Raw genomic sequence first — 15,272 nt, forward strand, 5'->3', positions numbered from 1 at the left:
AAAGGACTGGTTGCTTATATGTAACAATATTTCTCCGACTGGTTTTCTGTGAATCTACACAAACCCACACAGACGACCACTCGAAGAAACATGGTTACAGGTAAGCAACCTGTCCTTCCAGATATTGTGGAAGTGAACTAAGTGCAAAACTGCAGCTGCTTCTTATGTTGCCAATCCCGCATTTATATTGTTGTAGGTGATTCATAAAATACTTTGTTTAAAAGCCCTTTCAGTAACAGTGATTTCCAGCTCAAGCACTGTGAATTGAGCAGAATTCCTGACAATGTGGGGTGTGTGTTTTTCAGAAAATAGCAAGTTATATACTCAATGTATAGTACCGTATGCTTGCGTGAAAGTTCTAACTGTTGCTTTAGAAGATACAGTGCTTGAAAAGCAACTATTTAGTTATAATGTTGATCCAAGGATGATGAGATCTAGAATGCTTGCTGTTATTCTTCTCATTGGATCTTTTGTGTTCATAATTCAGTAAAGCAAACACAGAAAGCACACATAGTGCTGCAACTATTTTACCAGAATTCAAGGTATCTTACTTATTTAGGCGACCCCTCATAGTCCGAGGATGATGGTCCTCCAAGTGTAGTATCCTGGTGGTGGGTCCGTAGGTGACTCTGGAGCCCTATTCCTGATCTACATCTCCCACAGTGAGGACATTGGTTTCCAGGTGGAAGGCGGTCCCGGTTGAGGTTGGCTTGACGCTCCATTCGTGCCTCTTCAAATTCTGCAGCACTGCTGGTTACAACTGACCTCCCAACTGGAGCACTCAAGGGCCAGGGCTTCCCAGTTCTCAGTGTCTATGCCAGAGTTTTTAAGGTTGGCTTTGAGCCCATGTCAGACTACACAGAGAAGCCACTGAAATCCACAAGCATGTGGACAATTTCAACAGAAAGGAAGAAACCATGAAAATGAACAAAATCTGGCTACCAGTATTAAAAAAACTCAAAAATTACAGCAGCAAAACAACAGAGGGGAAACAAACAGGCACATGAAATCACTCTCAACAAAAGATTCCCCCCAGGCGCTTCCAAGCCACTGAATGCAAATCAAGATGATCAGCTGAAACATTCACAGCTAGCCCCAGCAAACAAAAGTCCTTTGTCTCACCCTGGTCATTCCACAGATATATAAACCCATTTTTCCTAGTTCCAACAGACCTCATTACCTCCGAGGATGCTTGCCATAGATGCAGGCGAAACGTCAGGAGAAAAATTGCCTCCAGAACATGGCCATATAGCCCGGAAAAACCTACAACAACCCAATGTTTATATCTATATAATATAGATGATATATAACTTCTGTCAAAATGCTAAACTATGCCCCCTTTCCAAGATCGTGATTCATTTATTTCTGTAATGACTCCAGAAATCCCACCCTCTTCCTTTATCTCCCACCTGAAGGGCAGGATAAGCAGATAGCATGGAATTTTGGGATCATCTATACAAACTCATTACGCCACCTTAATACAGTCATCATTTAGATATCCTGTTGAGGTTGGGGGTGGGGGGTGACCTCTCTCCAAACTGTCCCAAGAATACACACCAACCTCCTCTAGAAACATACTACATTATAACAACCTAATTGGATAAGGTTTAAGATCACTGAAATATACTGTGGCATAAATTGTTTAGAAGCTATTTCTATGCGCTCCCTGAATTGGTCCAACAGGAACACACAAACCCTATATAACGAATTTGCAATCAAGGGTGAGTCTTGAGTTTTGAAACAAATTTATGTGGAGGATTTTCACAACTAACCATCTTAATTATATTGGGGATTAAAATCTGGCCTTCCAGACATTGTTGAACTGCTGCTGCCAAGCATTCCTCCCCACTGGCCATGCTGACCAAGGCTGCTAGGAGTTACAAGCCAACCGTAACTGGACAGCTGCACTATGCCCACACTTGGGTTTTGTAAAAGTGCTGCCACAGTATCTGACACTTTCACATTCATGCCATTGCTGTGCACCACATGTAGACCAAAAAAAGAGGTCCCTTCTTGCTTAATGGTTAGGTTTTACATAAAGCTACATAGCCATTGCTGTGTACCTTCAAGTCATTTTGGACTTGCCCAAAGGTGAACCTACCACAACAGTTTTTGGGCATGATTTATGCAGAAAGGGGGTTCCATTGCCTTCTGAGACTGAGAATTCATGTACACGGATACCACAGGCAGCCACACATTCTGTCCCCAACCTGCGGTGGTGAACCCTCAACCCATGAGCACACTGGCTCTGTTGGACTGTCACCTTACCACTCTATTACCATCACCTCCCTCATTAGACCTGGGAATATGGGTGCGTCTGCTGATACCAGTATCGGGAGTCCGCAACAGCTCTGAAAACCCACATGCTGGTGATTTTATAATATAATTTTATTTTTATTTTTTACATGAAACAAAGTTTTATGTAAAAGTTTCAGAAAGCAAAGGAGCTATTATCACAGGCATGTATGTGGACAATTTCTAATTTGGGGTTTCAAAATTCTAGATAAGAGAAGTTCAAACTGTACCTGCTGATAGCTGGGGATGCTACGAATTGATTTTGTGGCACAACGCTCTTCCAGCTAGGCACAATTTATGGTTTATGCAAGTGTCTTCTTTCACCTTCTGAGGAAACAAAGATATTCTTTCATTAGTAGAGTTAAGCAACACATAGTTGGGTAACCACAAAATGTATTGTTTACTATGCATTTTCAGTCTTGTGCCTGGCTTGTGGCTCCAGGGATTTAATGGTTTGGCCCACCACAGTTCTCCAACAGAAATAAGTATTTGTCCAGGATCAGTGGATGAATTATGGCAGTCTCGTCTTTGTTTCCCTCTTCTTGCCAGCCTGAAAAGGCTTGAGAGAATTTTTATTGTAAAAATTAAGCTCTGATTAACTTATTAAAGGAGCCCCCAGTGGTGCAGTAGGTTAAACCACTGAGCTGCTAAACTTGTTGACTGAAAGGTCGCAGATTTGAACCTGGAGAGCGGCGTAAGCTTCCGCTGTCAGCCCCAGCTTCTGCCAACCTAGCAGTTTGAAAACATGCAAATGTGAGTAGATCAATTACCTCTGGCGGGAAGGTAATGGCGCTCCATGCAGTCATGCTGGCCACATGACCTTGGAGGTGTCTACGGACAATACTGGCTCTTCAGCTTAGAAATGGAGGTGAGCACCACACCCCAGAGTCGGACATGACTGGACTTAATGTCGGGAAAACCTTTACCTTTACCTAACTTATTAAAAGTTCCTCTTTCTACACTGTAGAATAAATGCTGTTTGACACAACTTTAACTGACATTGCTCAATGTTAAAGATTGATTAGAGTGTAGTTTTACAAGTTTTTTAACCTTCTCTGCTAAATAGTTCTGGTGCCACACCAAACTACAACTCCCATAATTCCATGGTGATGAACCATGGCAGTTGAAATTGTATCAAGCTGCGTTCATTCTACAGTGCAAATGCAGCGTGACTTCCTTTCTAGCTCTGTAGGCCTTGATTTTCCCCTATAGTACCTGCTTGTTTTCCAGAGTAGAAATACTCATCCTCTTGAGGAGAAGAAATCCCCTTCCTTCATCACAGTATCTTCAGTGGATATCACCAACTCAAGCTCATCATTAAAGAAACCAAAGAATAAATCATTTTTCCATGCACGACAATCCCGTGTTACACTGGAAATGAGAGATAACCCATTTGCTGCTGAAACATGATGCTAGCGCTTGAATTGGGAGTGGCCCACCCTGCAGGAAATGCATCTTTCAAAGCCTATAATTTAATTTTAAAGACAAGTACAAGAGCTCAATTGTAGAATACAGTATTTGCATAGTTACCAAATCTTCCAAAGAGAGAAAAAAGTTATTCGTGACTTAGAACTGATGTGTCATGCTAAATATCCATACAATGATGTTATAAAAAAAAACACTGTAGAGATCCTGTAAACTTATTTTGATATAAGAAAATTTTTAATTAAAATTTTTGCTGATAAATATACCCATTTGTGTTGCTCATGCTCAGTCTGTTCAGATCTATTTCAATAATAATAATAATAATAATAATAATAATAATAATAATACGGTGGTAATAATAATAATAATAATAATAATACGGTAATAATAATACGGTAATAATAATAATAATAATAATAATAATAATAATAATAATATAATTATATTCCAAGGGGACTCAGGGTAGATTCCAACATACAATGGCAAACATTCAATGCCTACATAAAACAAATACTGACATAAAATCCCATTAAAACCTAACATCAAACTAAAGCCTAACATTAATCAATTAAACCTAACATCAATAAACTATACTTAGTCAGACAAAATTTTATAGTAAAATAAAATCTAAACAAAACATCCACATTAATTTACAACAGCCAGCAAGGGTGCACAAAAGGGTATGGGTTGGTTATGTAGTCGAATGAGGTCATTGAGCTGAGTGGACCAGAAAAGCCCAAATACAAATAGTTCTCAACCAGAGGCCCGGTAGTGATCTCTCAACCATCTAATCCTCCTCCTCTCCATATGCTAGTGAGAAAAGGTAGGTCTTCAGTTGTTTTTTGCAAGAGAGGAGGGAGGGGGCCAGATTTATTTCTTTAGGGAAGGAGTTACAGAGGTGGGAGGCAACCACAGAGAAGGCCCTCTCTCATTCCCACCAGCCATACTTGAGATGGAGGTGAGGCCAAAAGCAAGGCCTCCTTTGATTACCACAGTGCCTGGGCTGGTTTGTAAGAAGAGGTGTGATCAGTCAAATAGCCTGGACCCAAGCCGTTTAGGGCTTTAAAGGTAATGATCAGCACTTTGTATTTAGCCTAGAAGCAATCTGGCAGCCACTGGTGCTGCTGCAACATGGGAGTGGATCTCTCCCTGTACATTGCTCCTGTTCGCAACCTGGCTGCCAATCTGAGCCAATTATTATTATTATTATTATTATTATTATTAACTTTATTTGTACCCCACTAGCATCTCCCGGAGGACTCGATGCAGCTTACACAGGCCGAAGCCTCAAAACACAATACAGTAAAACAAACACAACAGTAGAAAACATAGCAAATCAATAAGTTAAGCAAGCAATAACGACAATAACAATACATCATGACACTTTAAAACTGGGCCGGCCAGCGCAATGGGGTACAGGGTTAAAAGTGCTAGAGTGGTAGGAGGAGCATGGGAATAAAATAGTACGGTGTGCAGTAATGTTAATTGTGCTAAAGTGCTTCTAGGACTTGGGTGGGGATTCCTAATCTGAGAAGGCACATCGGAACAGCCAAGTTTTTAGGTTCTTTCTGAAAGCTGCTAAAGTAGGGGCCTGGCGAAGATCTTTTGGAAGGGCATTCCAAAGTCGGGGGGCTGCCACAGAAAAGGCCCTGTCTCGTGTCCCCACCAGGCGCGCTTGCAACATGGATGGGATCACGAGCAGGGCCTCCCCAGATGACCGGAGCGAGCGTGTGGGTTCGTAGGTGGAGATGCGGTCACGCAGGTAGGGTGGTCCCAAACCGTTCAGGGCTTTGTAGGTAAGCACCTGCACCTTGAATTGGGCTCGGAAAATAAATGGCAGCCAGTGGAGCTCCTTAAACAGAAGGGTTGACCTCTCTCTGTAATGAGCCCCAGTTAGCATCCTGGCTGCTGCCCGCTGGACCAGTTGGAGTTTCCGAGCCGTCTTCAAGGGCAGCCCCACGTAGAGCGCATTGCAGTAATCCATTCTAGAGGTGACCAAGGCATGGACCACCCCGGCCAGATCAGCCTTCTCGAGGTACGGTCGCAGCTGGCGCACAAGTCTCAATTGTGCAAAGGCCCTCCCGGATACCGCCGACACCTGAGCCTCAAGTGTAAGCGACAAGTCCAGGAGGACACCCAAACTGCGGACCTGTGGCTTCAGGGGGAGTGTAACCCCGTCCAGCACAGGTAGCCACCCTATACCCCGATCCGGTTTACGATCGACCAGGAGGACCTCTGTCTTTTCAGGATTGATTTTCAGCTTGTTCTTCCTCATCCAGATCGACACAGCGGCCAGGCACTCGTCCGGGAGGCATCCTTGGCATTAGGTGGAAAGGAGTAGTAGAGTTGTGCGTCATCCGCATAGAGATGGCACCCAACTCCAAAACTCCGGATGACCTCTCCCAGCGGTTTCATGTAGATGTTAAAAAGCATGGGCGACAGAATAGAGCCTTGTGGGATCCCACAGGTCAAAGGCCAGGGGTCCGAGCAGGCGTCTCCCAGCTTCACCATCTGGGTTCGACCCTCTAGGAAGGACCGGAGCCACGATAGAACCGCGCCCCCGAGGCCCATCCCAGAGAGACGACCCAGAAGGATACCATGGTCAATGGTATCGAAAGCCGCTGAGATGTCCAAGAGAACCAACAGAGTCACACTCCCCCTGTCCAGCTCTCTGCGGAGGTCATCCACCAAGGCGACCAATGCCGTCTCGGTGCCATGACCAGGCCTGAAACCAGATTGTGACTGATCTAGGTAGTTGGTATCATCTAGGAAGCTCTGGAGCTGGGAGGCGACCACCCGCTCCAGCACCTTACCCAAAAAAGGGAGGTTGGAAATTGGCCTGTAGTTACTCAGCACCGTGGAGTCAAGGGAAGCCTTCTTGAGGAGTGGACGAACCACAGCCTGTTTCAAGTTAGATGGAAAAATCCCTTGCTCCAACGATGCGTTGATAATCAATACAAACCAATCAACCAGCCCCTCCCTGGCTGATTTAATGAGCCAAGATGGGCACGGGTCTAGGGGTGAGGTGGTCGCTCTCACAGCCCTAAGAATCTCCTCCACGGTTTCAGGAAGAACAAGCCTAAAAGAATCCCACAAGGTTGGACAAGCAGATGTCTCCGTCACCTCTTCTGGCACTGCGATGAAATTGGAGTCGAGCTCAAGGCGTATCTGGGCGACTTTGCCTGCAAAGTAGTGTGCGAAATCGCGACACCGAGCTGCTGGGTCATCAGTGACCTCCTCCACCGCAGGTGGGTGGAGGAGTTCCCCCACGACCCGAAACAGCTCCGATGATCTATTTGCTGCAGACGCTATCCGGGTGGTCGTGAATGATTTCCTGGCCACCCGAATAGCCACGGAGTATGCCTTAAGAGAGGCTTTAGCCCGTGCTCGATCAGACACGACCCAAGATTTCCTCCATTTGCGCTCCAGCCCCCTTCTCGCATGCTTCATCACGGTCAGCTCCCCAGTGAACCAGGGAGATGGCCTGTCACGACGCAACGAGATGGGGCGTTCGGGTGCGATCACATCTAACGCCCTGGACATCTCCCCATTATAGAGAGACACCAAGGCGTCGATGGAATCGCCAGGCTCCAAGGCAGGAAGAGCCCCAAGATTCCTCAGGAATCCATCCGGATCCATCAGTCTCTTAGGGCGGACCAGTTTAATCTGTCCTCCACCCCTGCGGAGGTTGAGAGTCGCAGCAAGTCTAAAACTGATCAGATAATGATCAGACCATGACACCGGAAGGATGTTTTGATCTTCCACTCTAATCATTTCGTTGTCCGACACAAAAACAAGGTCAAGCGTATGTCCAGCTTGATGAGTGGGACCAGATATTATTTGTGACAGCCCTATGGTCGTCATGGTGGCCATAAAATCCTGAGCTGCACCAGAAAGGGTGGTCTCGGCGTGGATGTTAAAGTCTCCCAGCACCACCAGGCGCTGGGAGACCAAGGCCGAATTAGAGACCACCTCCGCTAGCTCAGACAGGGAAACTACTGGGTCGCGGGGTGGGCGGTACACCAGCAGGAACCCCACACTGTCACGGCTCCCCACTTTCAAGTGGACACACTCGAACCCCGAAGCCTGCGGAACAGCGCATCTGATCACGGCGATGGATTGCCGAAAGACTACTGTGACCCCTCCTCCCCGCCCCCCTTGTCTGGCCTGCTGATGCACTCCGAAACCAGGTGGACACAACTGAGTGAGATTTACTCCCCCCAGCTCATCCAACCAGGTCTCGGTGATGCATGCCAGATCCGCCCTCTCATCCATGATCAAGTCCTGGATGGCCGTGGTCTTACCATTAACGGATCTGGCATTAATCAGCAGGACCTTAAGGCCAAGGGGGCTGCCATGGAGCCTACCACTACCTACCTTCTCCAGGGTCGCAAGAACTCTGTTGCGCTTCTCCCTGGGATGTTGGTGACCCGCTATTCTCCTCCCCCACACGACTTGGATGGCACCCCCTTCCTCTGGAACCCTCCCCCCCCCCCCCACGTGGGCAGGATCTATGACTAGTCAGCTCTCAGAGGAAGAAGTCGGGCTGGGGAATAATCTCCCTTGGGCGTTAGGTAAGGATGTTTCTGATGATGAGGTAGATAATGAAACATCAAGGGAGCTGAGTGGGCTGAATAAGGGGAGTGTTCTCGAGCGAAGGAGTGTGGCTGGTTGAGCGGGGGCGACCGAGGCAGATGGAGTCTCAAAATGGTATGAACCAGGAGGGGGGGAGGGGGAGGCCCTAACCGGGGAGCTAATTGTGGTGTTCACACGGGGACCTGATGGCGTATGGCGAGAAGGAACCCTGGAGGCAAATAAGGGGCGTATCTGGGGGTCCACAACTACCCTCCTAATGGTAATGCCCCATTTCTTTAAGACAGAGCGCTTTGCAAAAGATCATTCTTCGCATGGGGTTCTGCTTCACCCATTCCTATGTCTAAAAGGTAGCTCACACAGCACTCGTATCTAAACACTCCCACCAGCTTACATTCACATACAACTTCCGGCACAGTCAGCCACTCCCAGGCACTCCAAGAGCCCACACACTTCTCTCTTTCCCACAATTCACTCAACTATCCAACACTACATCTGCACTCTCACTCACTAGACTAAACACACCCAACAATCATCCACACTTCCTATACGACTCTTTTTATCACAACCGCTAGTCTAAACACACTCAGCTACCAACCACACCTTCCTATATGAATGCTTCTTGTCACAAGCAGTCTCATGCGATCTCCTGGGCCTCTTCACCTGATCCACCCCCGCAATCCTATCCTCATCAATCAAATCCTATGTATCTCCTATCACACTCTCAGCAGTCGGAACATACAGCATGTAACATAAAACATACAGCCAAGCTATACTATAACAAATACTAGAGTTAACTAGCAAAAGAGAAAGTGGGAAAATAAAATAAGATAAAATAAAATAAACCAAACAGAAAAGGGTCAGATGGCGACAACAGCAGTTCCCTCCGATGCAAAATGCTCAAAACAGCATTGCTTCTCTCCCTTTCCCAAGGCAGCAGGATGGGCGCCCGGCAGCAGCGGGGCCCAGGAGGCCCGATGGAGGGGGCCTTCCTTCTCCCCCTCCCCAAAGGCAGCGGGAGGGGGGCGCTCGGCGGCGGCGGGGGCCCAGGAGGCCCGATGGGGGGGGGGCTTCCTTCTCCCCCTCCCCAAAGGCAGCGGGAGGGGTGCGCTTGGCGGCGGCGGGGGCCCTGGAGGCCCGATGGAGGGGGCCTTGCTTCTCACCCCTCCCCAAAGGCAGCGGGAGGGGGCGCTCGGCAGCGGCGGGGGCCCTGGAGGCCCGATGGAGGGGGCCTTGCTTCTCTCCCCTCCCCAAAGGCAGCGGGAGGGGGGCTCTCGGCGGCGGCGAGGGCCCTGGAGGCCCGATGGAGGGGCCTTCCTTCTCTCCCCTCCCCAAAGGCAGCGGGAGGGGGGCGCTCGGCGGCGGCAGGGCCCTAGAGGCCCGATGGAGGGGGCCTTCCTTCTCTCCCCTCCCCAAAGGCAGCGGGAGGGGGGCGCTCGGCGGCGGCGGGGGCCCTAGAGGCCCGATGGAGGGGGCCTTCCTTCTCTCCCCTCCCCAAAGGCAGCGGGAGGGGGGCGCTCGGCGGCGGCGAGGGCCCTGGAGGCCCGATGGAGGGGGCCTTGCTTCTCTCCCCTCCCCAAAGGCAGCGGGAGGGGGGTGCTCAGCGGCGGCGAGGGCCCTGGAGGCCCGATGGAGGGGCCTTCCTTCTCTCCCCTCCCCAAAGGCAGCGGGAGGGGGGCGCTCGGCGGCGGCGGGGCCCTAGAGGCCCGATGGAGGGGGCCTTCCTTCTCTCCCCTCCCCAAAGGCAGCGGGAGGGGGGCGCTCGGCGGCGGCGGGGGCCCTAGAGGCCCGATGGAGGGGGCCTTCCTTCTCTCCCCTCCCCAAAGGCAGCGGGAGGGGGGCGCTCGTCGGCGGCGAGGGCTCTGGAGGCCCGATGGAGGGGGCCTTGCTTCTCACCCCTCCCCAAAGGCAGCGGGAGGGGGGCGCTCGGCGGCGGCGGGGGCCCTGGAGGCCCGATGGAGGGGGCCTTGCTTCTCACCCCTCCCCAAAGGCAGCGGGAGGGGGGCGCCCGGCGGCGGCGGGGCCCTGGAGGCCCGATGGAGGGGGCCTTGCTTCTCACCCCTCCCCAAAGGCAGCGGGAGGGGGGCGCTCGGCGGCGGCGGGGCCCTGGAGGCCCGATGGAGGGGGCCTTGCTTCTCACCCCTCCCCAAAGGCAGCGGGAGGGGGGCGCTCGGCGGCGGCGGGGGCCCAGGAGGCCCGATGGAGGGGGCCTTCCTTCTCTCCCCTCCCCAAAAGCAGCGGGAGGGGGACGCTCGGTGGTGGCGGGGCCCCAGGAGGCCTGATAGAAGGGGCCTTACCTGTCTCCCCTCCCCCAAAGCAACGGGAGAGGGGCGCTCAAAGGCGGCGGGCCCCAGCAGGCCCGATGGATGGACTTCGCTTCTCTCCCCTCCTCCAAGATGCCGGCTGGAGGTAAGGACTCGCGCCCGCGCCGCGGTGGAGGCAGCGAAATTCGAGCCGTCGCTGCTGGCCCCCTTATTAAGAGCTTCCCTGGGACTCCCCAAGTCCCTGAAGGGGGCTCGGTGTGGCGGGGAGGGGTCCAACGGGGGGATCGAGGGGAAGATTTTAAATCCCCTTTGGGAGCGGACAAAGGAGGTGCTGCTCCCGCGCCATCTTGAAAAAAAAAATTAAAGCTTTCGAACTATCTTCAAAGGCAGCCCCACGCAGAGAGCGTTGTAGTAGTCCAGGCGGTATGTGAATAAGACGTGGGCTGTCATGGCCAGATCTGGTGTCCCAAGGCATTGTGGGGTTCCAGGGTCAGCAATGAGTCCAGGAGCACCCCCAGACTGCGAACCTGTGTCTTCAGGGGGAGTGTGATCCCATCCAACACAGGCTGTAACCCCACACCTTGGTTCGCCTTCTGACTGACCAGGAGTACCTCAGTCTTGTCTGGATTTAATTTCAACTTACTAGTCCTCATTCAGTCCATGACTGATGACAGGTACTGGTTTAGGGGCAGGATGGCATCCTTAGTATTAGGTGGAAATGAGTAATAGAGTTGAGTGTCATCCACTGCACTACAAAACTCTGGATGATCTCTCCCAGCAGTTTCATGTAACTGATGAACACCATGGGAGACAGAATTGAGCCCTGAGGGACCCCATAGGCCACATACACTGCTGATGTGTGGAGAAAGTGGAGCCTCACTACTACCTCCTCTCCCCGCCCCCCATCCCCGGTCTCTTCCCATCTTCATTCATACATTCCTGATGTTTCAGACTAGTCCAAGATTTTTTGTTGTGGTCTGGCAGCAAATACTGCCACCAGCATCTCAAATCAATATACACAATGTCCAAGTTCAACCAAGGTATTGTGGTCCAGAGGCTGAAAATCTGACAAGCACTTCCCCCTGGATGTAGAAAAACCTACAATGACCTTTCACGATACCCAAAATCAGCTGCCTCACTCTGCTAAATGGTGAAGCTAATCCTATTAACGTATGGAGAAGTTTAGAATTGAGCTATTCTCTCCTTTTCTGTCAGGATGTATCTATTCCCACTTGACTGGTATCAGCTGATATATGGAAGCAGTCATCAGGCAAAGATACCGTGGTACCTTTAATTTGTTCTGTGACTGAGCTCTTAATTCAAAATGCTCTTATCCCAAAGAAATCATAAATAATGTATAAATGCACATTCACATGGAACAATTAAAAAGAAGAAGATAAACTTTAAAATGGTAGAAGCACAAAGTTGTGGCAAGGAACACAAAGCACAAAATGAAGAGGCAGAAGCATCATTTTCTTCATACTGTACTAATTCCAGCCTTCATCCTTCCCTCTCTTGCTCCCTCCCTCCCTCTCTCTCTTCATGAATCCAAACATACCAAGAATAAAAGCCACAGAAAATCAACTAACCAAAAATTCATCAAAGCAGACAAGAACAAAGTGGACAGCAATCTCCCAAAGTGGAAAAGAGCATGAGTCACAGAGGCTGCTTCCTTGAAGCCCTAAAGCCCTATACTCTGGCACGAGTGCTCTCTCTGACACTAGTTCTTAACTCAAAACACTGCTCTAATGTCAATGTGAAAACTGGGCCGAGTGATGGGTCTTGATTCAAGTTGGGACGCTCTTAAGTAGAGGTCCCACTGTATTGGAATTTGATGTTTGAGGTTGTTCCTTTTATCATGGACAAATTGGTATCTAGGGATGCTTATACTGTACATAGTAGGACTTCTAACCATTGTTAGAAAGAATGTTTTGTTTTGTTTTTTGTTTTTTGCATGGTTTGACCCCAGAGAAAACTTACCATTCATGTTAAGGGTGTTAAGTGCCTATTAGTGAAGGGACAGTATTAACATAATAGATGTTACTGCTTGAGACAAAAGGTAAGATAGTGTCCCTTCTCCAGTTTATGGACATTATAATAACAACCCACTATTCTGCAATAGTTGTTTTACTACTGATAACAGAAACATGTTAGATTGAGCAACTTCGGTATTATACTTATTTTCAGTAGCACAATTGAGTCTATCTGCCATTCGGTGATCTTGCCATCATATTGTCTCACAAATGCCTCAGCCAGGCCTGTAGCGAGGGGGTGGTTTTAGGGGTTCAACCCCCACTCCCGAAATGTTTCAGATTTTTTTAAAAAAACCTGGTTTACTCATGAATTTTAACTAGCTAACCAAATTCCCATGCTTAATCTATGAGATGCAAAAAATTAAGAGTCCCTCCAGAACTGCAAGCACTATCTCAAGCTAATATTGACAATTTATTCACACTGTCATTGCTTGCAGCAATAGCCGATGTAGCGAAGCAACCAAGTTGTGTGTGTGTTGAATGCTCTCATTAAGGAGGCCAGACTTGGTGGAGGTGGTTGACGGGCGGAGCTGCAGGCTATTGAAGGATGCTCTGCCCCCTGCTGTGCTCTTTGCTTCAGCGTGAGCTAGGAGGCAGGTTTCAGACCCCCCCCCCCAAAAAAAATTTTCAACCCCCCGCAAAATTTTCAACCCCTCCCGAATTTTTTTTCTGGCTACGGCCCTGGCCTCAGCAGTTCTCCTGTTGAAAGGAAGCATACTATGGCAACACGCTTTGGCTCAGAATCAATCACATCAAGGTTCCAAGCACAGCAAAATATTTGAATTTCTAGGCACAGCTATGTGCATGGACATATGAAAAAGTATAATTTGTTTCTGAGAAGAGAAGGGATGTCATAGTGTTTAGTAGGTGACTATTTGAGAGTGCATAGAGCAGTGGTGGTGAACCTATGGTACACATGCCAGAAGGGGCACGCAGCTCCCTCTCTCATGGCATGCGTATTACTGTCCACCTCCCATTTGCCACCCTGCTCACCTGCCCACTTGCCCTCTGCTCACTTGCTTGTCTGTTTGGCCACCCCATCTCTTTTGCTTGCTTGCTTGCTCGCTTGCCTGCCCGCTGCCCCAGTTCACTTGCCCCTCCCAGTTGCCATCACTGTCATAAAGGAACAACTCTATACACAGGTTTCATTCAGACATTATCATACCCTACAACATTTTGCAGATGAAAGCCAAAATGAGAGGTGGCCAATAAACATGAGAGTGAAATCAACATGGCAAAAGGTATTAATTAGGAACAACTGATACACTAGTTTGCTTTTGCCTGAGCTAACTGGAAAGGGTAAGATTCAACCTCCGCAGTACAAATTAATTGAGTGCTAGTTACTTTGCACTGCGAGTGCTGTTTGCAGCAACTGAGGTAAACTGAGGACAAAGAGGGAAAGTGGAAAAGGAAAAAGCAAATGGAAAGGGGAAAGAAGAGATTAATCAGGAATAGAAAACTGAAATATTTAGGTGATATGCTTTAACATGGTCAGTCCAGAATTCTTGAAAAGTTTGACTCCTTGTAGACAAGGCAGAGCGTTAGTTTTTGCTCTTTGCCCAGCCTGTTGAGAGCTGGGGCAGGCAAATAAACAACACAACTTCCATCTGTGGTTACATTGTAATGATGCCCAAATGTACCAGGCTGGCTTTTCTCCCTTTCCAAAATACTAGAGTGCCAGGTTCAGATGGCTGGAAGGTCCATGGTTTGCTTAACTGCTGACACCTGCAGTGAGAGCAATTGGGCAGCGGACACCACCACTCTGCTCATAAACAGTAAGCCAAGATTCCCCCAGAACCCTGGCTAATGGGGATGCGTGAAGCCAGCTAAAGAGTCAAAATGCCTTATTTCCTCTTCCTTCTTTGGTGTCCAGATAGACCACTTAGTCTATTTAAAAGGTTTTAGAAATTTGTTAAATCATAAACCCGTATGAGAATTACCTGGGATAGTCTGCCTCACAGGATTGAGTAAGAGATCATTCAAACAACATTGCTGGGAGAGGAACACCACTGGAGTCCACCCAGATTTCTTATTACTGAGAGTTGGCCTTGGACCTGTCCAGAGTTCTCCAGATTCTTGGTATAATGTGCCTCAGCCTAGGAACCTGGTACAATAGGGATCTATTCCAGGCAGAATGGCCCATATTTGTGAGATCCCTTCTTTACCCCAGTTTTCAAATGATGTTATTGCAGCCAGAATTCTGTATCCATCCCAAATGTGGATTTCTCTCACACTTGGCAGTAATATTTTGTGTATATGAACAGATATGGAATAAAGGAAACGTACAGGCAACATGCTTATCCTGGGCTTCCATATATGTTTGTGAATCTTACAAAGAGGGGAACAGGATATATTGCTAGTTGACCCTTATCTGGAAATCTGAAATCGGAAATGCTTCAAAATCAAAACTCTTCCACCTGGGTGTATAAGACAGTGATATCTTTGCTTTTTGATAGTTCAATGTACTTAGACTTTGTTCATGTACAAAATTACTGAAAATGTTGTGTAAAATGCTATATGTGTAAGGTGTAGAAAGAAACATAAAAGGATTTTGTGTGTAAACGTTTGGGTCCCATCTCCAAAATAACACATTATGCATATGAAATTTTTCCAAATTCTAAAAAAATCCAAAATATGGAACTCTTCTGGCCTCAAGTATTTC

Source organism: Anolis sagrei, chromosome 3, assembly GCF_037176765.1.
Source record: "Anolis sagrei isolate rAnoSag1 chromosome 3, rAnoSag1.mat, whole genome shotgun sequence".
NCBI lineage: Eukaryota > Metazoa > Chordata > Lepidosauria > Squamata > Dactyloidae > Anolis > Anolis sagrei.